Here is a 27,697-nt window from a genome sequence, read left to right as displayed (position 1 = left end):
TTGGAGAATGTACCTTTTAGCCCAAGTGTCTAAAACATATCCTCTAGTGATTTATGGAGACAGATGTTATTGGTCATCTTCTCAAGGAATCCTGGGGCTTCCTGGTCAGACTAAAATAAGACCTATGTGGAGAGTTTTTTTTTTTTTTTACTATAGATGTGGTGGACCTTTTTAGCTGCATGCCATTAGATGAAGGTTTAGAGTTGTTCCATGATGCCCTGCTTGATTTTAAATTTCTGACTGGCAGGGATATAAAATCCTTATGGAATGCATGGAAACCATTCTTTTTCACAACTTTATTTATTTTTTTTTTGAGAATGAAATTTTAAGCAAGTGAATGGAGTTGCTGTGGGGCAGCGTGTGCCTGATATTTGAAAATTCTTTAATGTACTCATAGGAGAAAATGCATATTTAACAATCTGTGTGCTCAAGGAATTGATCTCTGCATCTCAGATACCTTGATGACATATTTATTTTATGGACAGGTCCTTTTGAGTAAGTGGATAACTTTATCTACACAAAGCTACTAAATTTTCAAATATACTCATTGTTTTGATAAAAACAATTTGGATGCAAGGATCTGTAGGGTCAACAACAAGTTTTCATCTAAAATATATAGGAAAGCTAAACTTAGCAAGAGTTGTCTACATTTTAAGACTTGTCACCCTTTCTATTTAAAGAAATGGTTGGTAAAGGGGCACTTAATCTAGCTTTCTCAGATGATTTTGGATTATAGCATTTTTGACATTGACGGTGAAAAACAGAAGGATATGTTTTTGGACAGAAAATACCTTAAAACACTTGTGTTGGATATCAGTAGAAAGGTTAAAGAAAGAAAAACAACAAGTTGCCCACTGACTTTGGGGTGGGCTTACAACAAGAGACTAACAGAAGTGTCAATGCATCCAATGTTAGTGGGGGCGTAGCCCCCTACGTTATGCCAATAATTTTTACTACAGATATATATATCAATGCATTTCTAATGGATATACCTACTTATAATAGTGAATATATTAAAATTATGTGGGGGGCTATGCCGCTCCACACCCCCATTGTGGGGGGCTGTGCCCCCAACACCCCCTTATTTAATATTCTCACTCCAGGATTGCACTGCAGTGGGGCAGGGGCTATATTCCATTTTCAACCAAATGAACTTCGAACAAGTGAGCTTTCAGTCAAGTGAGCTTTCAGTGAAGTGCAATCCCTGGAATCATTTTCGACTAAGTGTAATTTGACCAAATGTATGGAATCCACACATATATATATATATATATATATATATATATATATATATATATATATATATACGTGTGTGTGTGTGTATGTGTGTGTGTGTTTTGTGGGGGTGTCTCATTTATCGCTGTGCTGCTGCTGATATCAAAGCTCATTCATCCCTGCCAAGTGACCCTTATTTAAACAGATATCCATAATTTTGCCTCAAAACAGTTTGTGATTTTTGTGGCAAAACTGTGAGGGTTTATGACATTAAAAACTCCTTGTATCACAGTTAGAAACTTCTTAGCCTTCCGAAAACACAAATTAATATAAATCCTTTTAATCTTTCAACTGTGTTGCAGTTATTTTTATTCTATCAATAAATATTACAGTAACGCCACTATTGCAGTAATGTTTCATAGATACACTCAAGTGTCCCTGAATGGGGTCCTTTTCTCCTGATTATTCTTGACTTCTGTACTAATTTTATAGAAAAACAATTTAGAAATATAGCTCCTTCTGCACATACTGACAAAGTATCCTGTGATTTTAATAGGTTGTTTTTGTGAAAAAGGAATGCCAATAACTCTGAGTTTGCATTTCATTTAAGGCCATGTATGTTTTTTTTTCTTTAACTTGGGTAAGATGCTCTGATATGACCCGTGTTATTAGTTACAATGGGTGCAGGAGTGGTTAAAGCTACTTGTGTGTGAAAATAACACACTGCTACTGTTGTAATAATGCTTGTAAAACCATTCATTCTTATAACATAGACCCATTGTATGTATGTTTGTCTGCATTTGCTTATGTTTTAAGTAAGCCATCTGTCTGAGAAGCCAACAAACTCAGTTTTTTTGCTGGAATATTGTTTATAAAAAGATTGCCTATTTGCAGACCTGTGGCTGTCAATGTTTGCCTGAATTAGCTATATTTAAAGTGAGCCATCTTTTTGCATAGCCATAACCTTTTTTATTGTTACAGTAATCTTTATACGTGGATTTATTTTTATAACACAAACCTATGGCTCTGCATGTTTGACTGAGTTTGTCTGTGTTTTGTAGCAAATAGGTTATTTAACTGCAAAAAATGCATTGTTGCAATAAAAAAAAAATGCAACACTCCCAACATAGTTGAGATAATTAATGAGATGTAAACAATATGTCAAGTTCTGAATATTGTACTGCTGTTATTTGGAGATGGAATGCATGGGAGATGTATGTTTTTTGCTAGAAACCATCAATCTTATTTTACATGCTGATGAAATTTTGTCACAAATATATTGCTACTTTGCCTTTTGAGTGGTTATTCATTCTGAGTGAGCCTGCACTTTTCAGGGAGGAGGATTTGGCCTCTATCACTACTCTTGCAACTGTTCGTACCAGAGTTCATTGCTTTTTTTTGCATTTTTTTTTTATTTTTGTCTTAATGCTGCTTTAATTTTTTTTTCAAGTCAGTGTGCTATTAATGCATAAAAACTCGTATCTGTGTTTTTTTACATAGGTATCATCATTCTGTTATATTTATCTTTATTGCCAGTGATGGATTATATGCCTCTAGTAAGCATTATTTATTTTAATTCAGATACAGTGATTTGAGTTGTTCATCCTTTTAAAATTTCCCATCACCAGTATTTCTGGAATCTTAATTTTTGAAGATTTATTTAAGTCATAATCATGATTATTCCAAACCAAGAACTGAGTAATCTCACTAGAGGAACACATTTTCTGCAACCATTTTGAGTTTTCACCCTTGCATATTTTGGGCATTTGTTTTCATCATTGTGTCTCATCAACTTTTAAGTGACCCATGTTTTTAGTGGAGCTCAGTTAAAAAATACTTTAAAACATACTTCACCTAATGTATATAACAGAGCTGTAAACATTGTAGCACAAATTAAATTAGAAACCTGTATGTCTTACTTGAAGTAAATTTTCTAAAGTAAGTATGGCCACAAGTTAGTAGCAAGTATAGCAAGTAAAAAGAGTACATAAGGTTAACTTTTTTTGGGTAGGTCCAATGGTCATACAGGGCTATACAACAAGGGTTATGTGGGCATAACTTAGATTCAAATGCAGCATCCCTTTGATGTCACAGCTGCATATCTATTTGTTACTGAACTGAGCCACCGCAAGGGACTGAAGTGTCAGTTTGTATTTTGACAGCTGTTATTCAATGGGGTGATAATTTCAAATTTAATCAGCAGAGGTAGACAACATCAAGTCAACAAATTTATAAATGAACATGGAAATATGAACTGCTTTTGAGGTGTGTCTTGTGCGATGGTCTGTTGATAAGTTTAGAAAGAGGTGGGAAGTTGTTAGTAATAGAAGAGTTTGTGAGCCAGTCATTCATGTATATAACTCAGGAACTGGTTATATTAATATTAGCCAAGATTATTTAAAGCGAGACAGTGATGAGTATGTATATGTTTGTCGGACACCTGTAGCTAAGATGTTGCATTGGTGGATATGACAGTTTAATGAATATCCTTTGTCAAAGCAGCACAGTAGATACAGTGCTGGGTACCAATACTGAGTATTTGCTTGGGCATAAGTCACCATTATTACTAATGACATGGTAAATGCAAGATACACTGTGAGTGTATGCACACACAGTAAAAGAATGACTGTTTCATGGCTAAGACATATAAGTATGGCTTTAAGTAAAAAGTAGTGTTGAGTGAATCAAGATCCTATGCTGAAAAACTGCAGGGAATGTGCTGAGTAGGGACTGCTTCTTTGCTGATACCTGTGTTGTTTACCTGCTATTACTTGTTATTAAGTGATGGTTTGACAAATTTCAATGCCCCTTCAAACCCCAAGAGCACACCAGCCTATGCTGAATTGCACTCAGAAACTCTGTACAGTCATATCAATGCTTGCATAGAGGCTGCTGTAAGCTCAGGAGTAGCCCCAGAAACAAACTGCCCTCATGGCATCCCAAATTAAACTGGATATACAACAAAGGAAAAAAAAAACGTGGCAAAAATCAGAAAAGGTAATTCCCATAAAGATAAACGTTCCCTCATCAAAGTAAATAGGCATCTAAGAGGACTAATTAGGTCTGACAAAGCCAACATTGAGGTTAAGATATTGTCCTTGGTGAAAGATAACCATAAGGCCTTCTACAACTATGGCAAAAACATCAAGAGAGGACACAAAAATGTGCTAAAATGGTGCATAATGGTGCCACATTCACTGAGTCATGTGATACAGTGAAACGGTTAGCAGACAAATTTAGTTCCAACTTTATCCCCATCTCACCCCAAACCTTCCCCCCAATAATACCTTCAAACATAACCCCTCCAACAATAACTAAGGAGCATGCAATGACTGTAGTCACTAAAGTCAAGAACGTAGCTTCAGTAGACCCCATAACTTTCCAGGATGCCTCCTGAATAGTCTAAAGTAAAACTTATCAGGACCCCTGGAGACATCATTTAACTACTGCCTTAAAGCAGGATTTGTGCCGCATGAATGGACTACTGCAACAGTCATCCCCCTTCAAAAAGGAGGACCTTCAACAGATCCTGGAAACTACAGATCCATTAGTTCGACTAGTCTTATTTGCAAAGCCATGGAAATTATCCACAAGAAGATAAGAGACCTGCAGACACTGAAGCCATCTCAGTTTGGGTTTGTCAAAGGAAGTTCATGCTTACTGAAGCTGGTGTTCTGCTTTGAAAAGGTCACTATGACACTGGATGAGGGGAAACTGTGCATACTGCCTTCCTAGGTCTGGCGAAGGCATTTGGTTCAATACCTCACTCAGGCATTGTCAACAAATTTACAGAACTCAGTATAAACCCTTTTATAAAATCCTGGATAGTGAACTGGCTCACAAATAAGACCCAGGAGGTTAGAACTGGTAAGGCCACCTCAACAAAGAGGGCAGTCACCAGTGGAGTCCCCCAGGGTTCAGTGATTGGGCCTCACCTTTTTGGCATCTACTTCTCAGATGTCAAAGCCAATGTCAAAAGCCTCGGGCTAACTAGGTTCACAGATGATTGCAAGCTGTGAGCAGTCATTGAATCTCCCCAAGATAAGAACACTCTTCAGGAAGGTCTAATACAGAGAAACACTTAGGGCTAAAGCAATGGCTTAAAGCTCATTACAAAGACATGCATTATAGTACCTTTTGGGAGTCTACCACCATGGGTAACTATGTCATCAATAAAACACCCTTTAAAGTTGATCCACTAGTCAGGACTCTGGCAACTCATGTATATAGTAACCTAGCCTTTGACCAACATGTGTTCAAAGTAGTAAGAACATTATTCTGGGTTTCTCAACTTATAAGTAAGAGCATGGCATATAGGTCCAGAGAAATTATCATACCACTCTACTTGGCCCTCATAAGGCCCATCATAGAGTATAATGCCTCTTTGTTATGTACCTGACCTGACACATGCAGCAACAGGAATGTCCACAAAGGTTCCTTACAAAAAGAATACAGGGAGTAAACACAGTGTCCTATACTGATCGCCTCAAAGCCCTGTTCTGTTTACTTGGTAACATACAGACTTCTGAGACTTCTGTAACACCACACACACCTACATATGAGATGCATCACTATTATAATATTGAGGTGCATAATTCCCTTCAAGGGTGACCCTTTCCATGCATGTGTTAGGCCTCTTACTGTGGAATACATAGTTAATACAAAGGTACTGCCCTCTTTGTCGAGTTGGCCTTACCAGTTCTAACCTCCTGGGTCTTATCTGTGAGCCAGTTCACTATCCAACATTTTATTAAAGGATTTATACTGAGTTCTGTAAATTTGTTGATAATGCCTGAGTGAGGTATTGAACCAAAGGCCTTCGCCAGATCCAGGTGATCTTTGCCTGGCATATAAGACATCCCTGCAGCCTGTTGTGATGAATCTTTTGCATATAGGCAAAACAAACAGCATCTGAACTTCTTTTGCTTGCAACATAACAAAGACATGTTGGAGAGACAGATATGTTTCTCTGAGAATCCCCATTGTCTGGAAAAGACTCTCCTTCCATGTGAAGAGGAGTTCCTCCCTAACCCAATTTAAGCACAACTTGAACCAATGGATGACTAATCAGAAACTTAACCGTGGTTTGGTTCCTATGCATCTGATGGACAGAGGCAGCCAGTAAATCACCTCCATAAATCCAATATATATCAAATTTGTGGGTCACCTTTGGGTAACATAACTAAGCTTTTGAGGGCCCTCTATAGAGGGAGTGAAGCTCTGGTACCTAAGCTGTTGTCTAGTGACTGCATGATTCATAGGAAAAAAGGAAGAAAGGGGGGAAAATGCAACACTCAAATTCTTCTGTTCCTGCTGTCTGAGTCTGGGTACCATCCATGTCAAAATGTTGTCACACTCTTAGGATCGGTGTTCTGAGCATCAGTCAGCTATCTCCAAATGGCAAAGAGGGGAGGGGCAAGTAGGAAGATACTAGCCATTAGTTTCAAACAACTGAGAGACTGCATTGACAGGCTGTGGCCTGCCACTGAGAAAATGTGCATAAATACATAAATAAACAGTCCCTGCCATGTTTGCATCTTAGCGAGATAAGCAGCAGGGCAAATCACATATGCATGCCACTCATTGTGCTAACATAAATACAAGCATGTTTCCATGGCCAGCAACAGTGTTAGCAGTCAGGAAACTGTGTTTAACAGCATGAACATACACACTAAACAAACAGGCTTGTCTACGGGCAAGCCTGTTAATGGTGCTAATGCAGACAACATGAATAGCTACATTAGGCAAATATTGCATGCTGTGCACAGGCAGGGAAAGTGTACTGAGTGTATTATGCACATAAATGAAACGTATGAATACATAAATAAGATGGGATATGAAATGGCAAGGGCAACTAGACAAGAAAAGTGTACTGAGGACAATGTGCACAGAAACAAGTAGATGTATACAGAAAGATGTAAGAGGGGAAGGTAAATGTTCAAATTATACTACTTTAATTGAGGTGAAGGTGCTTATGTCATAACGACATCTATGTAATATCAAAATTTCGCAATACGTATGTCAGAATAAATAATAGTGGTCATTATTTCTGAGCAAATGTAGGCAAATAAAAAGCAGACATGATGATACGACAGTTACACAAAATCACTTAGTAACTGAGAGAAATTACATAACATATGAATCTCATTGATATGCTGAGCTGAGATGAAATTTTGCAAGGACAGTGCATTCATAAAGGGATATCTGCATTACATTCACATGATGCGTAGAAAAACAGGAATGCCTCAAAACCCACAATCACCTTGAACCTATGCCATTAATGTCCACACCAACCTCTGTATTAACTATGTATTCCACAGTAAGAGGCCTAACACATGCATGGAAAGGGTCACCCTTGAAGGGAATTATGCACCTCAATATTATAATAGTTATGCATCTCATATATAGGTGTGTGTGGTGTTACAGATGTGGGAGCAGAGTGTGACATCTATAACACCCTCGAATATGGCACCCCTACCTGACAAAGATATTGTGCCAACAGATAAGATCAGAAGCATACCCCACACCATGATGCAGTGTATTCCCCAGATCTGTGCATTGTCAGCATCTGCCACATTAGGTAGCAATCAGTACTGTGGCAAAATTTTAAATTGATGTGTGAATTAAGAAAGGATACCTAATAATGAATGTCATATCAGTATGTCAGATTGATGGAAATTATATGAGAATGCTCATGTGCACACAAATGTGATCAGTCTTATTTCAATGTTCTGTGGTCAAGGACAGCTTCTCTGTATGTCTGTACATGTACCAACCAAGAACTGGAGTATACATTTGTACAATACAGCACTCATTGCATGTGCCAAGGCAGCACTCTCATCATTGCATTATCAGAACAAATCTGTAATTTCAGGAAATCCAAAGCTATGTTCACAAGTGTCTGTGTAGCATATCAAAGAATAACACTGACGTGATGTAATGGTTGTTTTGTGACATCAGTATGTTCACACAAAATGAAACCTGATGCTATAATTGAACATTAAGCTGTACAACCCCTCCAAATAACAACATGACTATTAATCACATTCACCAAGTGAAAATGTTATCACAGCTGTTAAACTCCATGTGAGGTCATTCAATCAGTTGTACTTTATTTGCCCATAAATTTTATCTGCAAAAAGTTGAATGGGGAGGCTTCTAACACTCTATGCATACAGAATATAATGGGGGGTGTCTTTCATAGAACAGTTAAGGACACAAAAGATTACAGTCACTCAATTTTGCAAAACTTGCCTAAGCAATGAGAAAATCCAAAGCATAGTGGGAACAACGAATGTGCCATGGTATAAGTACATCACCAGCTGCCATATGTGTGGTTATGTGAAAGCATTGCATCATTTGTATGAATCAAGGGATATGTGTCCCTGCAATTACTTAGAAAGATTCTTGTTGTATGTTAGATACACACCAAACACACACCAAACACACCTGATGTCATTGTGATGGTAGAACAATTATGTCCAATGTGGATATAATCCCATATTGAAGCAGATGCCTTACCTGGCAGCAACATGCATTACACTGTCTCATGTTCTCAGTCCTGAGGAGGTGTTTCACTATAAGTGTGGTGCAATGACAATCTATTCAAATAACAGTATAAATCTTCAATACAGCCTTTCCAAAGGAAATGCAGAATAAACTCTTGTTACAGGAAACAACATCTACACCTGAACATAGCACATGGGGGTGACAACACTGTTAACATGTACATTGACTGTAAGCAGTGATGTTGAGATTTTAACTATATAGTGAATATCACATGCAAATGAAAGTTTGATGAAACACAAGGGCAACTACAGACAGCTATTTGATGGCTGTGATATTGCACATTTCAATGGATGACATCACCATTGTGTATTACCTTTGTGTTTCTTCTAAAAAGTGATTGCACAGCACAATGTATAGATATACCTTATATATGTACTTGCAGCCTATTCTGCACAATAAGAGGAAGAAACACCCAACCGCAGATGACAGTCATTCCTGTATTCAAACTCCCTACCGATGTACTTAACCTATACACAAGTGTATTATATGCACATACCACAGGAGAAATCTGAGTGCATGTCAGCCATACTGCATCTTTGAAAGGATAACATCAACTGTGTCATGCAAAGGAGATGTGTTTGCAAAAAATGACTTCCACAGCTATGTGGAATTCTAAATGTCGTCAATTTTAAGAGGTGCAACACACACTGGCATTCATTTACATTCACACATATATACAATCAGGAGAGTCTCATTGCTGTATTTGATCTCCCTGCCTATCGACTGACACAATCCACACACAAGTGTATTACATGATGGCACATGCCACATGAGAGCTCTGAATGTTGTGGCGTGAGTGCATTATTGAAATGATGACCTCATTAGTGTGTTGCAGACAGTATGTTTGTGACAATGTGGGATCATGAAGTGCTGGTTGTTGGTGCTGCAACCTTTTGAGGGATGGTAGATGGATTCTTAGTGGTTGGTCTATCTGACTGTGCTACATGTGACATTTTGTAGAAATGTATGACAAGAGAAAAAATGTAGACATATAAAATACCCCCCACCACCACCACCACAAAGAAAAACAAAGTGACAGAGAGAAGTGGTGGGGTGAGACAAAAAAGAGAAGAATTAGATCCATGGCATATCACATGATTGTATAATTACAGACAATGAATAGTTGTGATTAGCCAGTCTATCCACGTTTGCCACAACCAGGTATGATGGAAAGGTCTTACTCTGTTGTACCATTAAACAACTGCACTGCTCTGAGATCATAAATACAACTATTTATTGCAGTATTGCCATATTGCAAAAAAGTGCAATAGGTATTAGACTTACTTTAAGACCTGATGTATATATAACCTGTGCTTCTCTGAGGCAAGTTAACCTCTCTTGGTGCACCACACATGACACTGCAATGTGTTCAGCAGATGAAAAAATAGAATAAGATGGGAAAAGACATGAAAGTATATTGAATAACAGTCATGGCTGGGTACTATATTCTGTATCACTTAATACAGATAAGTCAGTATACATACACAAATGTGGTATACCAGCAGTCCTAAACTCATCCTTCCATTGGCTAAGGAGGTCCTTCTTGTACCATTTCAAGTCATTGAAGTGGTGAAGGCAATTCTTTCTAATGAGTTGGATGCCAGTTGCACTGGACACAGCATTGACTAACCTGTTCCAAGCCTCATTCTTATACTAAGATCCACTGTTGTCCCCATGCAGCCACCTATGGCTGTAGTGCTTCCTGAGGAGTACCAAAAAAAATCCTGGATTTCTCCATACCTCAACTCTATGCTCTAAATTTATCTCTATCATCTCCTGCACCAGCCATGCCTGCAGAAGTCAAAGCAGCACCTCTAAGTATGAATTGGTGCCAAATTCCAATCTTGTATTTAACGGTTAGTATTCAAACATCTACAACCATGCCATCTGCATTTGCATGATGGTAAGAACAAAGAGGCACTTGTAAGCAAGGCAGAGGGTACTTTATCAAATAGCAATGATGGTGTGAGCTATGGTTGTGAGAGTTCCCTTGTGTGATGCAGAACATATTCACACTTTCTCAGATGGTGAACACTGAGAGCCTCAACTGCTTGGCTTGTTATTCTTGGTGTTTTGAAGGTTAAACAGGATGACTTTATGCATAACATTCTGGAATTACACACTGTATAAAGTTATTTGACCAATGAGGAATCAAACCTAAGGAATACATAATGCATAAAATTCAAGGAATGTGATTATTTGTCAGTGCTACAGGTGCACTCATCTCAAGCATATTTATTAGTGTTACCTTAATAATCAAAGTATAGTTAGAAAATGTATCCTGACACCCTATTTAAAAAAAGACAATGTTATTTGGATATGAAGCTTGGATCGCCTGTGTGGTATCTCTAAAGACACTGCACTTACACCTTGTGCCAAAGAGAAAGCTGGTAGATTTTCTCCACTAAGTACTGTCCAGAGTGCTGATAGCCACTCATTTCCACTAAGCCTTTTTGCACTAAAGAGGCCTGCTCAAATAATATTTTTCACGTTTTTCCTTAAGCAGGTAAGCATTTTTGTGACATTCAGCAGCGAGCAAGTATACAAGGCATAAGCAGTAAAAAAATATATATATCTATATATATATATATATATCTATATATATCTATCTATATATATATATATATATATATATATATATATATATATATATATATATATATATAGATATATAGATATATATATATATATATAGTGATGATGACAGTGATTCCTACATCTAAAGTAATCATTTACACTACCCATTTACACTGTATGGATTTGAACCCCAGGAAAACTGTGTAAAGGAGCCAAGTAACTGCATTTACAGCTTCTGCCAGAGAAACAGTTATATTATATGTGCAATATGTTCACAAACTCTGCAAATGAGGAACACAAAAAAGAAAAAAGGCAATTGTCTGTAGTAAAACATATAAGGTAATAAGTATGAAAAGGCAGAATTGTGAAGTGTCCCAGTCTACATGTGGGCAACCTGATCATATCTTCAGAAAATATGCATTAATTCTGTCAGACACCACACTATCTGGAATTAAACCTTTAAATTTCTGCAAAGACAACACACACTCAGTTGTGTTTCTTATCTTTCTATGCCGCCACCAAAGAATTAGAAATGTTTACTTTTTCATTTACTTAAAGATGTCTAAATCAATGTCATATTGACCAATACTTTACAGTAATAATGGTTTATACCATTTCAATGTCAGGCTGGCAACACTGTCAGCTCCTTCTTCTCTTTATTTTCTGACCATCTTTCCTTTCTTCTTTACCACAGAAATAAAATGCCATCACTGTTTATTTACATCTTTGTTTCAATATAGCTGATGAGCATTTCAGACATTTTAAGCAGAGGGTGGACAGTGTTCTCCTAGTACAAGTATATCAGTGTTGTTAAGGTTGTTCTCATAGCTTTCAACTTGCTTACACTTTTTTATTGCAAGTTTACTCTGCATGATACAAACACTTCAGAGAGAACAGTCGCTTCAGTAATACTTGTTGTCAGAGCAATCAGAAACAGTTCATAGGTAGGTACTAGGCTATTGGCCCTAGGGCCTATATAAGCCTAGCCAAAAGTACCAAGTTGCAAGCCATTAGCAGATAGCAATTGTTATCACTCCTCCCTGTAGTACTAGGGTACATGCATATAATTGTGTAGCTACCTACATCATGTTTACATCCCCTACACCAGGACATTTTTTGGTATTCAGGAATGCTAATGATTTTACACCTCATTTGCATATTAGCAGTCCTCAAAGGGCTGAATCAACATGATAGGAAGGTAATGGTGTAGCTATGGAAGTAGAAGGAGGGAGTCATATTATACACAGAGAGAACATTGTTATTGATTACCTGGAGGAGATTCTTCTGCAAATCACTACAGTATTTCATAAGTTATGTTTGTCCTCTACACACACTGCTTACATGTTCATATTTGGAATGTATTTCAATATGCAAATGAAATATTTTGTGATGTATAATACCTCTCAACCTGGAAACATAAAAAATCTGGACAAAAGGCCATGAAAAGTAGATACAACTGGCCAAAAAATCTGGATGTTGATTAACATAAAATTTGCAAGCATAATTATATAACCCCGCCCACTTCAATGGAATTGTGGAATACCAACATTCATGTACAAATTGAAAAACAGACAAAATATTAACTCACAATATAACCAGAACAATACTATTTTATCTATATTAACATTTGAACTTGCATCAGACTTTGAACTTATATAAAAATAAAATGCAATTTTTATTTATAAAAGTAAAATTAATTATTACACAAATATTAAATAACACAAAATATAACCAGGACAAGTGCTAGCTCTCTTCATTGCTGCACCCTCGGTATCACCCTATGCTGTCTCAACTTCTTTCTGTCATTTTTGTTTTCCCTTTCTACAACCCCTTTTTGGCTGTTGCTTTGCCTGTCTCCTCCCATGTCACAACTGCTTCCTCAATCATATTATTAATTGCCCCTCACTTAGACCTGTTTCTGTTTTTTCATGAAACCTTTTGGTCATCATCTTCTGCCACATGTTTTTCCCCAGCTCTGATCCCACCAGTGGTGCTGCTGTTGCAACTTCTGTGTCTTCCTCTTGCATCATTTCCAAACATGAAGTGTAGATATTCTCAAACCATACTCTCCCTCTAATAGTCATAATAGCTTGCAGCAAATGCTCCATATAGTGACCCATTTCTAAATCCTCTTTAAACTATATGTAACACCCTTGATATATGAAAAAAGGCATTAGCAGCCTTGTTATTTTACAGTGCCAACACTGCTATTATTACTTGCATAGAAAGGACAGTCAAATTCCGGCAACAACAAACAACAATTCAAACTAATGGAAGACACATCACATCAATGCACAAACTAAAACAAATAGTAGCTATTAAGCAGCTCTGTTTCAATATAAAATATGAAAAATGGAGATGCAAAATAGAAGCAGCTTACATAAGTAGTAACACATTTTATTTATCGTTTTCTGCAAACTAAAATAAATAAAAATATATCAGTAATACCCCCTCCAAAATAGGCAATATAGAGGAATTCAAATTTGAGAGGTATGCGATGTATGGAAGTTTTAAATTTCACTCCTGCTATACTGCACATATGGCAGTTGTGCACCCCTGCAAAGTGGGAGATTGATGATGACTGTACCATTGGCTTTGTTCATTTCTGTTTGATTTATGGTGCCATAAATGTGTGATGTACATAGTAGATAGTTACAAGACTGACAGTATGTGGGCAGTGTACCTTTTTACACATTTGTTTGTGTACTTCAAGTTTCACAGTTACCTTGACATTACAGCAGTTAGTACTCATGTGCTTTGGCACTGTCTCTGTCTGATGCTGTCTGTACACACACATTACACGATTATGTAACGTTTGTGGACATGGGCTGTCATCACATTTAATAGTTGTATGTTCTTAAGTTGTAATGTGTATTCTTTCCCTGGTGAGTGTATGTGCTATCATTTTGCCACTTAATTGTTGGGTGTGTGCACTGACCTTTCAGTCGTAGGTGGTGAGTGTGTGTGCTACCCTTTACCACTATGACAGATCAAGGGCATATTGTGCACTCCTATGTATGCCAGCTACCTCTGCAGTTGGAGGTTCCCCCTCAGATGCCTCATCTGTATGTGCTGGAGGTCCTGGCTCTGCATGTTGTCCAGGAATGTGTGGTCCTGGTGCTTGCTGTTTTTGTTGCAGCTGTAAGATGACATTGTACAACATAGCACAGACTATGAGGATTTCTGCATAGGTGACTGGGTCATGCTGCAGGGCACCCCCAATGTGTGTAGACAATGAAATGTGACCTCAGTATGCCAAAGACATGCTCTGTGATTTCTAGTTTGAATGTCGGCATCTTTGCATCCTTCTGCTGTGGGTGTGTGTGCATTTCTGATGGGTGTCATTAGCCATGGCTCCAGTGCATACCATACATCACTGTTTAGATGGCCTTGTGGAACATCACCCCTAGCAGAGTTTGTGTAAAGCCATGATGTGTGTTGTATGTTTGAGTCACTGTTCCATATCATGCAGTTGATGATATGTTAAGCAGGGTCTGAACACCCTTCTTCTCCTTGGACAAGATCTATCTGTAGCATCAGCAGCATAGATTTGAGCCTGTGGCACACACATACAAGACAGCAGCAGCAGCCTCTAACTTCTTTTTTTTTCTAAGTGTGATGATGGCTGTATTCCCATAGGTTTTGGTGTTCAGAGCCAAGAGCTACACCATCTCTACACAGCTACTTTATAGCTTCCTGAAAGGGTTTGTCATATTGGATTGGTTAATTTGCATGTAAATCAGCTGCTTATGCTTTAATTAGCATACTGTGCTGTTCGCCTTTGTTTGGTGGCTCTACATGATGTGTAGAACCATTTAATTAATACAAAATGGTGTGTTATTGCTAGCAGTGTGGAAATAATGTGTTCACAAATCTGGCCCATTAAATCTGCTGTTTTTGTTCCCCATCAACTGATGTGCAAATCTAATGAAAATTTGCAAACCAAATGAATAATGGTAACAAAAACCTGAGTCTGGTACTTGTCTTCTTATTCTGGCCTGTAATTTAGAACGGATCTATATCAGTTAACCAAAATTTTATTTAATTGAATGTATAATCATCGACACATATATGATGAGAGAAGTATAATTCGAACAGTTAAATGCGAAAAATTTAAATCATTGAAAAGTTTTACTTGGCCAACACCCACACACTGGTGTGATATGTGTAACTAATCACTAAAATCAAACCTTCCCTAACAATGAAAGAGGTTCATTTACATGCATTAAAATATGTGAAGTAAACGTGTATGAAATCCTTCCGCTACTGTTCATAAGAATAAAGCAAAGTAAACAACTATTTAATCAATGTAATGATACATTAAGACATGTTTAGTGCATTAATAAAAATTAAACATGGTGCACGCAGCCAATGTATATGACTACTGTTTTAAATCTTTAGTAACATAGCAACTGCATGTAAAAAGTCATGTACGTTATAGTCTTGTTTATTCTTCAAAACAGTTTGTAAACGATGTTCCCTTTCCAAGTACTTTCTCTTTTTAGGTGAAACTGCACATGCAGACATCAACTGTAGTATGATTTTGTCCACCCTATTTTGCTCTCTAACAAGAACTGAAAGAACAGCTGGTATGTCAGAAATACGTCTACCTAGTAGACACCTAATCCTCCTATGCCAGCCCGCTACGTAATTTTGAGTCCGAGGTAAACAAACATCATTCAAAGTTGAAACATTCCAAAAAGAGATTGGCTATAAAGGGGGAAACCGTGAATGATTTATAGTTCTAGTAATCTGCTTTCGTAAATGGCCCAATACATAAATATCAGAGAAGTAAGCTATCAACTCTTTTCCTTCACTAGGAAATCTTTTACATAATTCTCTAAATGCTGGAATAAATTCTTCTCTCAAAAAGGAAAGTGCTATCAACTCTTTAACTGAACGCTGTAATTCAAGTGAAGTACCATATAGAGTAGACAATTTAAGTTGTTAAATCTTACGCCATATGTTTTGTGAGAAGTGGAAGAAACACCCTTTGCTACTTACATTTGTGAAGTTTGCTTCTATACTTTTTATTGCAGCAAGTTCAAAATCACGTTAATAAATATTGTACTGTAGGTGTTAAAGCACATCTAGCTAACAAGTTAAACAAGCACTCCCACATAAAATTGTATGCCTTCTATGGCTTTTTAGTCATTAAGCAGTATACTAAAGGCACACATTTCTTTTTATCACCACGAGACATAAATGCATGAACACTATAACTGCCTGCATAGTCTGCCTTTTGTAAGGAAAACTCTATCCATAAACCAGATGTTACTGTTATATAAGTCTGTCAGATTTTCTTTGGTAGTTAACACTAAAACATGGATATTTAAGTGGATATCTACCTTATGTTCCTGAATAAATTCAGATTCTTTCAACCTATAATCGTCTATACACACTGAACCTACACTTCTACAAGGTTTCGATACTGTCAACAATGTTTCTCGCCTAACTCTATTAACCTGCTATAATAGTGATCTTCTACTTGGCAAGGCAACAGTGGATTCAAAAGACGTACTACCTAGAATATCATCTACTACTAAAGAAGGAGTGTTCCTGCAAGTACTAGCCATGTCTTTGAGCTTACTACATGCTTTATATTTCTCTACTAAAGTGGTATCCGCAGGATGATCATGAGTAGACTTTAGGAGAATTTCCTGTATTCCTTTTACCATTGTGATGGCTCTACACTTACATTTCTCACTCGTTTTCAAACGACAGCACCAGTACTTATGGCTCTTTAAAACTTTCTCTAAATTGTAAAGATATCCTTCAACAACTAACATGTCTTTCCTTCTCTGTGACTTTACAGTGAAATAGCTACTACCTATCACACCAGGTCCTGCAAGAGTGCTAAAAAACATATTCACAGATGCAATTGCTGTATGCACAACTACATAGCTGAAATGAAGCAGTTTTATAGTGTAGTTTTACACTTAAATTTTTATTTTATTTTCAGTAATTAAAGATATGCTATGTTTGTAATATGTTTAAATAGGTAAATACTATATTTTAATGTAAATGTATATAAAGTTTTATGTTTATTTATTTTAAATTTACAGGTGTCCTTTTAAACTTCATACATATTTATACTTACATCGCTACGTCACAGTGTAACATAGCTAAGAAGTAAACTGGCCAACTAAAACAGTTCGATTAAATATTTTTTGCTGAAGTTACAGTTTGAGTTACACTTCTTTCGTAGTATATGTGTTGATGATTATACATTTGATTAAATAAAATTTCGCTTAACTGATATAGACCCATGTAGAACTGTAGGTATAAAATGAATACTTAAATCTAAACAAGAAACTTTTTTCTCAATATCTTTATTTAATTTTTCATAACTTTTTTTATTCAACAGATAAACCTTTAGACATTAACAACTGATCAGAAGAAAAGAGAAAAAAGAAAAAAACACAGTTGTGAACAGCAAAATAACAAAAACATCAACTATATACAAAGTGCTAAGTGCCCATTACTCTTTCCAGTCATAATTAACACAGAATACAGTTGTAAAGTTTTTCCAAGTATTTCTTATGATAAGATTGTCTATTAGACTTAGATACTAATAATTTCTCTGCTGATAAATACGTTACTAACATTTGTCTAAATCCATCCCATATTATTTTTGTTCTGTCAAGCTAGTTTTGAGTGATATAAAGTTTAACCAATGTAAAAAGGGTTATTAGTGCATGTAAACTGAATTATGTTAAACCAGGAGGGGATATATATATATATATATATATATATATATATATATATATATATATACACACACACACACACACACACACACACACACACATAGTAATACAAATCCACGGGATAAAGTAAAAGTCTCATATCACATTTTTCCAACCTGACTTTAAGAGAACACCAACATTTATAAGAGCATTTGCAACTCCAAAACATATGAAGTATGTCTGATTTTTGATGGTTACAAATTGAACCGCTAGGGGTTGATATAGGGTTGAATTTGTTGATTCTATCAGGACTCACATAAGCATTGCTTAATATCATTAGTTGAAAGCATTGTTTAATATCATTAATTGAGAATAACTAAATTTTTTAAAAGATAATAATTGTAATGATAATTGAATAGAGTGAAATATCTGATTAAAAGAAATTGAAAGAGTTTAATTCATTCCAGTATTTAGAATAAATGATAGCATTTTCATATTTAATAGAAATAATTATTTTATATACATTTGATATTTTCTTTTTGGAAGTAAATCCTGATCATATGCATGTCCTTAAGTTTGCATTATGTTTATTGATTGTTGTATTGTCTAAGAGTTTATAAACAAATTCTTTCATTTATCTTAATATGATGAAATAACTTTTAGGGAGGTTAACAGCAATTTCCGTTTCTTCAACAGAATATTTTTTATAACTGAGGAAGTCAAAGATAACTTTATGTTTAATTAGGGGAGGAATCTGTTCAATTTATTATCAGGTTACTTATCTTTATATTAGAATTGAGATGCCATGACTGGAATAACATCATTGGATCTTTTAAGTCAAAAGTAGTCAACAAGTCTTGGAAAATTCTGATTAAATGCTTTAGAAATGTATGGATTTTAAAAATGTTAAGATTATTTTTATTTAGAAAAGGTAAAGCTCTGGGATTACACTGAGATTTATGCACATATTTACACACAGAGTTATGTCACAGTTTCACCCATAATGGAATCCATTTGTCTTGAGGTTGGTTAAATTCTTAATTGCTATCAGTTTGCCTGTGTTAATTATATCATAATAAGTCTTAAAATCTGGTAAGGCTAATCCAACAATATTGTTAGGTTATGAGAGTGTTTGATAAGTGATCCTAGCAGATTTTGGAAACCAAAGAAACTTTGATAGGCTAGTAGAAATAGTCTTAAAAATTAGTTTGGATTTCAATATTTGACACAGTAAATTGGAATAATAATCTGGAGAGGATATTCATTTTAATAATAACAACTTTGGATAAAAGAGAAAGATTAAGTTGGTTCCATCTAAGGATATCCTGTTGTACAGTGTTCCAAACTTTTCTTAAGTTCTCTTGTAAAAAATAATATGATTGTGACAGAAGTTAATGTCCAAATATTTAATTGACTCATTTATTTTATTTTCTGCATCTAGAAAGTAAATAATTAGATTATATTTTGGGTTTAATGGAAAAATAGAAGACTTGGCTATTTAATTTATAGTTGGGGAATTTAGAGAAGGTATTGATATATTATAAGATTTTCAGTAAGTCAGTATTAGGCAAAGAAAAAATAGACATTTAGATCATTAGCAAAAGCTGTTAGAGGTTATCAGCAAAAGCTGTTAATGGCATCTCAGTATTGTAAACTTCAGGGATATGGTGAAAAGTTATTTGTAGTATTAAAAGAAATAAGGGTTCTATATAATTATTGGATACATAAAGAAATAGTGGACACCCTTGTCGTATTCCATTAATAATTTTCATTGTTGAGGAAGAAGCTTAATTTATGTATAATGTTGTATATTTATTAGTGTATATAATTTTGATCCATTCAGTAAAAGATTCTGGAATATTAATTTCTGGCATAACAGAGAAAATAAAGTTGATCAAAGGCCTTAGTGGCATCTAAAGCTAATACAAAATTTGAATTGTTATGATGTTTGGATAAAGTGATTAAAGTATCCACTGTAAATGTATAATCATAGGTTTGTCTATTTTGAATAAAAAGAGACTGGTAATAAGAGATTATATTAGGACGTATTCTTTACAATCTGTTTGCTAATAAAGATGTATAAATTGTAATATCTATATTTATAATGGAGATCAGCCTATAATTTAAAGGATTTTTAGTTTCAGGCTTTGCTCTTAGGGATGAATATTGTTTTAGAGATATTTAAATATAAATTTTTAATACCATTTTCCTTAATGTAGCTGAATAAGTGAAACAGTACTTTTGAAACTACTGGACTGAAAGTTTTATAGAATTCAGCAATAATGCTATCTGAGCAACTTGATTTACCTCCTTTGAGACTGTTGATTGTCTGTAGAATTTCTTATGCAATCGGTGAAGTAAGACAGTTCTGTTATTGATTAATTTTTGAAAAAGATAAGGTACTTAAAAAAGATCTCTTTCCTGTGTCCATTTAAATTATGCATATCTGAACATTTGAGTGTCATTGGAAATAAAAATATTTCAAATGGTTTGTACAAGCACTCTATACAACATCAGACAGCTAGTTTTAAATTCACTATTATTGATAGATTTATGGGAAACATGAATATAAAAGCAGGCTGGCACAACAACCTTAATAAAAAAGAACGTACATGGATTATTAAACTTGGTGGTTTGTTTTCACCTGGCTTAAATGAACAACTTTAATAAAATCTGGCCTACCTTACTCATATTCTCAAACTTTCATTGTTTGTTTTTCTTATCCATTGTACCCATAATATTGTTTTCCTCTGTAATATTGTTAATTTGTCTCTATTCGTATGTATTTGTATGTCTGTTTGGGGCTTTTCCCCTCGGGTCTCCACTGAAAAAGGGTAATTCTTACCCAGCTGGACCAACCCGGTTAACAAATACAAATAAATAAATAAATAAATATTTATTTGGGCCTTTGCACTTGCTTACCAGTGAAAATCTTTTGCGAGACTGTATACATACATATTGGTCTACCTCCTGCCTTTTAAATAGATTGCCTTCAATGAAATGACATTGGAATAAGACATGCAGTAATATAGACATTAGAAACAAACACAACATTCATGTCCAAGTTACTGTGTATCTGTAACATGGCCTGGAAATGCAACCTGATCTAGTAATATAGTAATCAGAACTGGGTTTAGCAACAAGGACAATCTTCATTAAACAACTTGTATCAGGAATTTCAGGATTCACCTTTGGAACAGGGATATTTACTATAATGTCCTCTGGAACTGCTATGCTGGATAGCTCACTCTGAGTTAAAAAGTCTTTCTCACAGGCTAGGTGCTGTGGTGCAGGCTCAGACACAGGCATCAAATGTTTCTGATTCCACCTAAACTCTACTCTTTGTGATTCCACAACATACGATCTCGACTTTGGACATACACTTTTCATAACTCCAGTCCAATCATAACCATTGCACATTTGTGTTCTCACTGTCTGTCCTTCATGTAATAGATTGAGTGATTTACTGGATTTATCATAATAAGACTTCTGGGCTAGGTGTTTCTTTAACAGATGGTCTTTCACTGATCTGTTATTCTTAGCACTTGGAACCAATAAACTACAGTTGACTGGTAAGGTGGTTATAGTTTGTCTCGACAGAAGTCTCTGGGCAGGTGAACCAAGATATTTATCACGAGGAATATTTCTGAGATTCAAGAGATTCAGGAAAACATCACTATTATCTTGAATTCTCTAGTAACCATTTCACACTTTGAACTGCATGTTCTGCCAAACCATTTGACTGTGGGTATTCAGGACTACTTGTGAAATGATATAAGTCCCACTCCTCGATGAATCTTTTGAATTGCTGGCTAGTAAACTGTGTGCCATTGTCAGAAATAACTTTGTGCAGACTACCATGTATTGCAAAATGGTGCTTCATCTTACTAATGACAGTACTGCCCACTAGATTAGGAAGTAAGTCAATCGCAAACCAATTGGAATAAGAGTCTACTCACACCAAGTAATGTTGACAATTCCATTGGAAAATGTCAGTGGCTACTGTCGACCAAGGTAGTTCAGAAATCTGGTTTAGCTGAAGTGGTTCCTTTTGTTGATGTGGCTTTGTACTATTACATACAGAACAAGATGAAAGTACTGTCTCAATATCTTCTGACATAGAAGGCCAAAATACTAGTCCTCTCATCCTTCTTTCAGTAGAATCAGTTTGTGGGTGGCCATGATGCAGGATAGCAATATTCTCTGGTTGCAAGGACTTTGAAGCAATCACTTTTGGACCTTTCATGATGATACCATTGTCTGACAAATCTCATCTCTGTAAGGAAAATAAGGTTGCACTTCTTGAGGTAAGCTAGATTGCTTTGATGGCCATCCTCAATTGATAAAGTGGTTGAACTTCTGTAAAACTGGAACTAAGGCTGTATCATTTCTTAGCACATCAAGACATGTATAAGAAAAATCTCTCACTTCCATAACTTTAAAATAAAGTTGCTTATTCTCATGCTGCTCTATGGTATTTCTGGGTGATCTGGATAATGTAATAGCAAGATAAAGAAGTTTGCTTTTTGTGAAGACAAGAATGAAATTGTACTTCTGCAATCTTAACATCCTATATTGCAATCTGGCTGGAGCTGTATGCATAGGCTTTCTCAAAGTAGTGACTAGAGGTTAGTGATCTGTTTCAATCTGGATAGGTCTACCATAAATATAATCATGGAACTTTGAACATGCAAACACAATTGCCAAGATGTCTTTCTCTATCTGAGCATACTGCATTTCAATTTGGGTTAGAGATCTGGACGCACTGGCAACAGGTTGACTCTCTTGAAGAATGACTGCACCAAGACCAAATTTTTAAGCATCACAGGAAAGAGTAACTGGTTTGTGAACATCATAATATCTGAGATTTGATGGCTTGGCAATTCTCTGTTTCAGGACATCAGACGCTCTTTGTCCAACGATGACCAGGATACATCCTTATGTGTCAGCTCTCTAAGCGGTGCTGCTAGTTGGCTTAAGTCTGGAATGAACTTGCATAGACAGTTAACCATGCCAAGAAAGCACTGAAGAACTTGAACATTGTCTGGAACTGACATCTCAAGAATAGCTGTTTGCTGGGAAGGGTCTGGGCGTAAGCCCGAACTGGTAAACAAGTGACCAACACAAGTGACTTCTCATAACCTGAACTTGTACTTTTCAGGACTCAGCTTAAGATTCACTTGATGTGCTCTTTCCAGACCTTTCTTGAGGTTTCTGTCATGCTCAGCTTCACCATTACCTCCTACTAGCAGATTATCTACTATAATAACAGAAGGATACCCAGAAAAAAATCTGCTCCATTACACGTTGAAAGACTTCACTGGCAGAATTTATCCCAAATGGCATTCTCAAAAATCTGTACCTACCAAAAGAAGTATGGAATGTACTTAACAATGAGGATTTCGTGTCAAGCAAAATTTGCCAAAATTAACTTTTTGCATCTAAGATAGAAAAAAAACTGGCATTTGGCATCAGTGCTGCAACTTTTTGACTGTATACATTGGATAATGAGGTTTTCAGTGCTTTGTTCAAATCTTGTGGATTAATACATATTTTGATATCACCTAAGCTTTTCTTATGAGCTATCACCACATAAGGTACCCATTCAGTTGGTTCTTTGACTAGACAAATTACACCTTGTTGCACCATTTTATCTAGCTCGGCTTTGACTCTGTTCTGCATAGCTGTTGGTACTTTGTGGGCTGGCCCAACGACTGGGATGACATCTGGATCTAACTTCATGAAGTACACAACTAGAAGCTTGCCCAGTTTGTCTTCGCTCAGTATAGGTAGAGAAATTATACTGAGCTAAATTAAACATTGATCTTTTAAGCTTAGATGATGCACTTCCTTATTAAATGAAAGCAGTCCCATTTTCAAAATGTCTCTTAGCCCTAATAATGACTGGACATGCCTTTTGACTACATAAAGTAACAAGTCGTAGATTCTACCTACAGAGCAACATAAAGGCACTACTGAGCCCTCGGTTTGAATCTCTTCACCACCATAAGCAACAAGCTTTGCACACTTTGCCAGATCAAGCTTCTCACCAGCACACGCTCTAGCAAATATCTCTGCATTCATAACCTTGCACTTTGAACCTGTGTCAGCTTTGAGCTCTATGGGTTTTCTATCCATTGGAACAGTATAAAATACTTCATTCTTTGCCCATAAATCTACTTCAGTGGCTATTTCATGAAGCACTGACACACTATCAACAGAAAAAGTAAGGTCACGGCTTACTAATTGATCAACTTGTTTCTTTGAATGTTCTCTTTTAATAAAAGAATGTGTCCCTTTTGATTGACAAAACCTTTTGAAATTATGCATTTGTGACATTGCTGACCAAAAGCTAAACATTTTCCTTTTTAGGCTCATGACTTTATCCATAATTATGACAGTTGGATATAAAACTGGGTGGGGGCCCACTCTTTGAGTTTGCTAAGCTGATTCAGTCTTATGCTTCACTGAGACTGTGCATGCTCTGGAATTTTCTAGATAGCTACAGGGTTTCCCTGTGACTGTTGAAGGGTTTCCATTTGCTGCCATGTGCTTGGGCCTGTTTCTTTCAACCATGTGCTGCATACTATCAACATGACCTTTAGAAGTTTCTGGAAGCATGCATCTCTCATTTGTAAGCATATTTGTGTGCTTTTTTGTGAGCTCATATATCTGACAAATCTCAATAGCCTTATTCAAAGTTAAATCACTGTCACAAAGTAAAATATTTCTCACAGCATCATCTTTAATACAACAAACAAGTCCATCTTTTATCAACTCATCCCTTAAATCACCCAATCTGCACATTTCAGCCTTGTTTCTCAAATCAGTTATATGTGCTGCAAAAGCTTCACCAGGCTATTGATCTCTTGTGTAAAATAAGTGCCTTTTCATTGTAACATTCATTTGTGGGTTACACTTTTCTCTAAATTTACATTTTAAGAACTTGAGGTCCTCCCTTGGCTCTGCCGTACAACTATATGATGGTTTCCCCCTCTCCTGCAAAGACAGCAGGTGCTTGCACAACTGAATGCTCCCTTTCAATGGCTTCTGAACCAGCTAAGTTAAGCAGAATAAATGCCTTTGTACAGTCATCTTTCTCAGAAAAGGCAGCCTGTATGAAAATATTGTATTCTTGCGCAAATACTCTCCAGTTCTCTGCAATATTATTGCCAAACACAAGTGGACCAGGTTTTCGACAGCCATCTGCCATGCCAACAAATTATGCCCAAACACACTGAAAAAATATGGCCCTTGTAATTATATACAAACAAGCTGGTATATGTGCCTGTAAAAACATTGAAATGCAAAATAAACTCTTTGAAATACTGTACTTTGACAAATAAGCTTTGAAATGGTTGTATTTTGTGAAATAACTGTACTGTAATACTACGCAAACATGCAAACATTTCATACACTTCAAAAAACTTGAATAGCTTTGATTAATGCAAGAAAGTAGTCTTTAGCAAAAAATGCATTTGTTTCCCCTATTTTATTCATTTTATGCGATTTACTTTATTTCAACATTTTCTGTAGTTATTTTGAATATTTCTGCTAATATATCATAGTTTCATATATTTCTGTTACTTAGGAATTAATTTAGAGTGTTCTGAATGCCTCGTTTCATATTTTGTGAATAAGAACCAGTATGAGCAAATTTTAATGCCTGAAATTCATTTCTGACCTGTTTTGCGAGTTATACATGCAGTAGGGATGATTCACTCCTGTATATTCCTCCAATCTTAACTGAGTGCCTCTCTGTCTTGAAGCTGGAGAATCTGGATCCCGTTCTGGCACTATGTCATTCATCTCTCTCTAGTACAGATGACTAATAGATGAGGTAGTTCATTTATATGCTATATTAGATAGAAACACATCAAGATGGATAACAGCATTACAAAATATAAATTAACTGATTAACAGGCAGACTACACAAACACACATGCTTACATCTCAACAGCTTACTGGCAGTCAGGCTTGCATGTGCTCAGTATTTATATAACTGGGCAAGCTCCTTAAAAGCTTCTTAAAGGCATACATACATATTGATGTACAAGATCGAGCAAATGAAAGAATAAATTTAACTTTGACTTATTTTGAAAATTCTTATTTTCGTCTCCTTTTATTTTTCTTTATGTAGATCAAGAGTCACAGTTCACATGCAGACTTACAGTTGAATCAACGTTCTCCCATTAGACCATTTAACAAAGACAACTCCAAGGTAAAGCAAAAGAAAGAAAAGAAGATACCTATTGTCATTGCCATTTCCTGAAATCAAAATTACCTTATTTTAAAATCTCTTCTTGTGCCATTTTTTCCCTTCTCCTTTTCTCCCACTCAGTTCAGAGATGAATGGAACATGCCGATGTCTGCAACCACCAAATCAAATGTTTTAATACCATTTCAGATCCATCAAATAAAGACTTATTTAGTCCAAATTCATCTCTGGTTTATTTCAAAGACTCCTTTCTTTACTTCCTGTTCACCTTATTGTTATTTCCTTTGCCTTACAGTGCAGAATACTCGAAGATTGTATATCTGGGACGCAGAATCAGATCCCTCAATCAAACAAGGACCAGCACTTTTACCATTTCATATCCATCAAATAAAGGACTTAATGTATCTTTGACTTCCTGTGACAGTTATTAAATTTTTCTTCCCCTTTTATTTTTCTTTATAATGTTTTAGAGTCATAGCTCACATGGGGCTTATGGTCAAAACAAAGCTCTTCTTTCAGGCCAATTAATGGTGACAATCCAAAGACAAAACAAAGGAAAGAAAAGAAGATTCCTGTTGTCACTGCAGCCTTCTTGAAACAAGATTATCTTTTAAATGTTTTTGCCAAATACTCTTCTTGGCTTATATCTTTCCTTTCTGCTTTTCTCCCACTCAGTTCATAGAATAGCAGAACACGCAAATATGTGCAATCACCAAATCAATCTTTTTTAATACCACTTCAGATCCATCAAATAAAAACTTTACTTAACTTTGAGTTGTTTCAACAGTTGTTAAATTTTTCCTCTCTTTTTATTTTAATTTGTGTAGTTCAAGAAGCACAGTTCACATAGGGACTTACAGTCAAAACAAAGCTCTTGTTTCAGGCCAATTAAGGGTAACAATGCCAAGCCAAACAAAGGAAAGAAAAGAAGAATTCTATTGCCACTTTAAACATTTTTGTAAAAACTCTTCTTGGCTTATACAATTCCTTTTTCATTTTCTCCCACTCAGCTCAAAGAATAGTGGACACGTGGATGTCTGCAACCACTGAGTCAAGCTATTTTCCTAGGACAATTCACAGTAGATTTTATCATTTTGAATATGGCTTGTAAAAGATCAATGTTCTATACTGGATTTTTACTTCTAAAAGTCTGTGTCTGTACACTTTGCAGGTTAAAAATGACGTTGTATCAGAGCTTAGCTAGTACCGAATCTACAGGTCGACTATGACCTTGCCTCCCAACAAGAAATTTTGTGGTACATTTTGTAAGTGACAGAAGAGGTGCAGCTCACAGAGAAAAAAAAAGAAACGAAAATAAAGCCTGACAACACAACAGACTTAAATGTTACACTTGTACATTTCTACATGTATGTCCATCTTCTCCTGTGACAGATAGCTGTGTTTTATTTTGTCTTTCTTACAAATGCTA

Source organism: Protopterus annectens, chromosome 12.part0 (genome assembly GCF_019279795.1).
Source record: "Protopterus annectens isolate FY-2018-M chromosome 12.part0, PAN1.0, whole genome shotgun sequence".
NCBI lineage: Eukaryota > Metazoa > Chordata > Ceratodontiformes > Protopteridae > Protopterus > Protopterus annectens.
Note: the sequence above shows the minus strand (reverse complement) of the source record.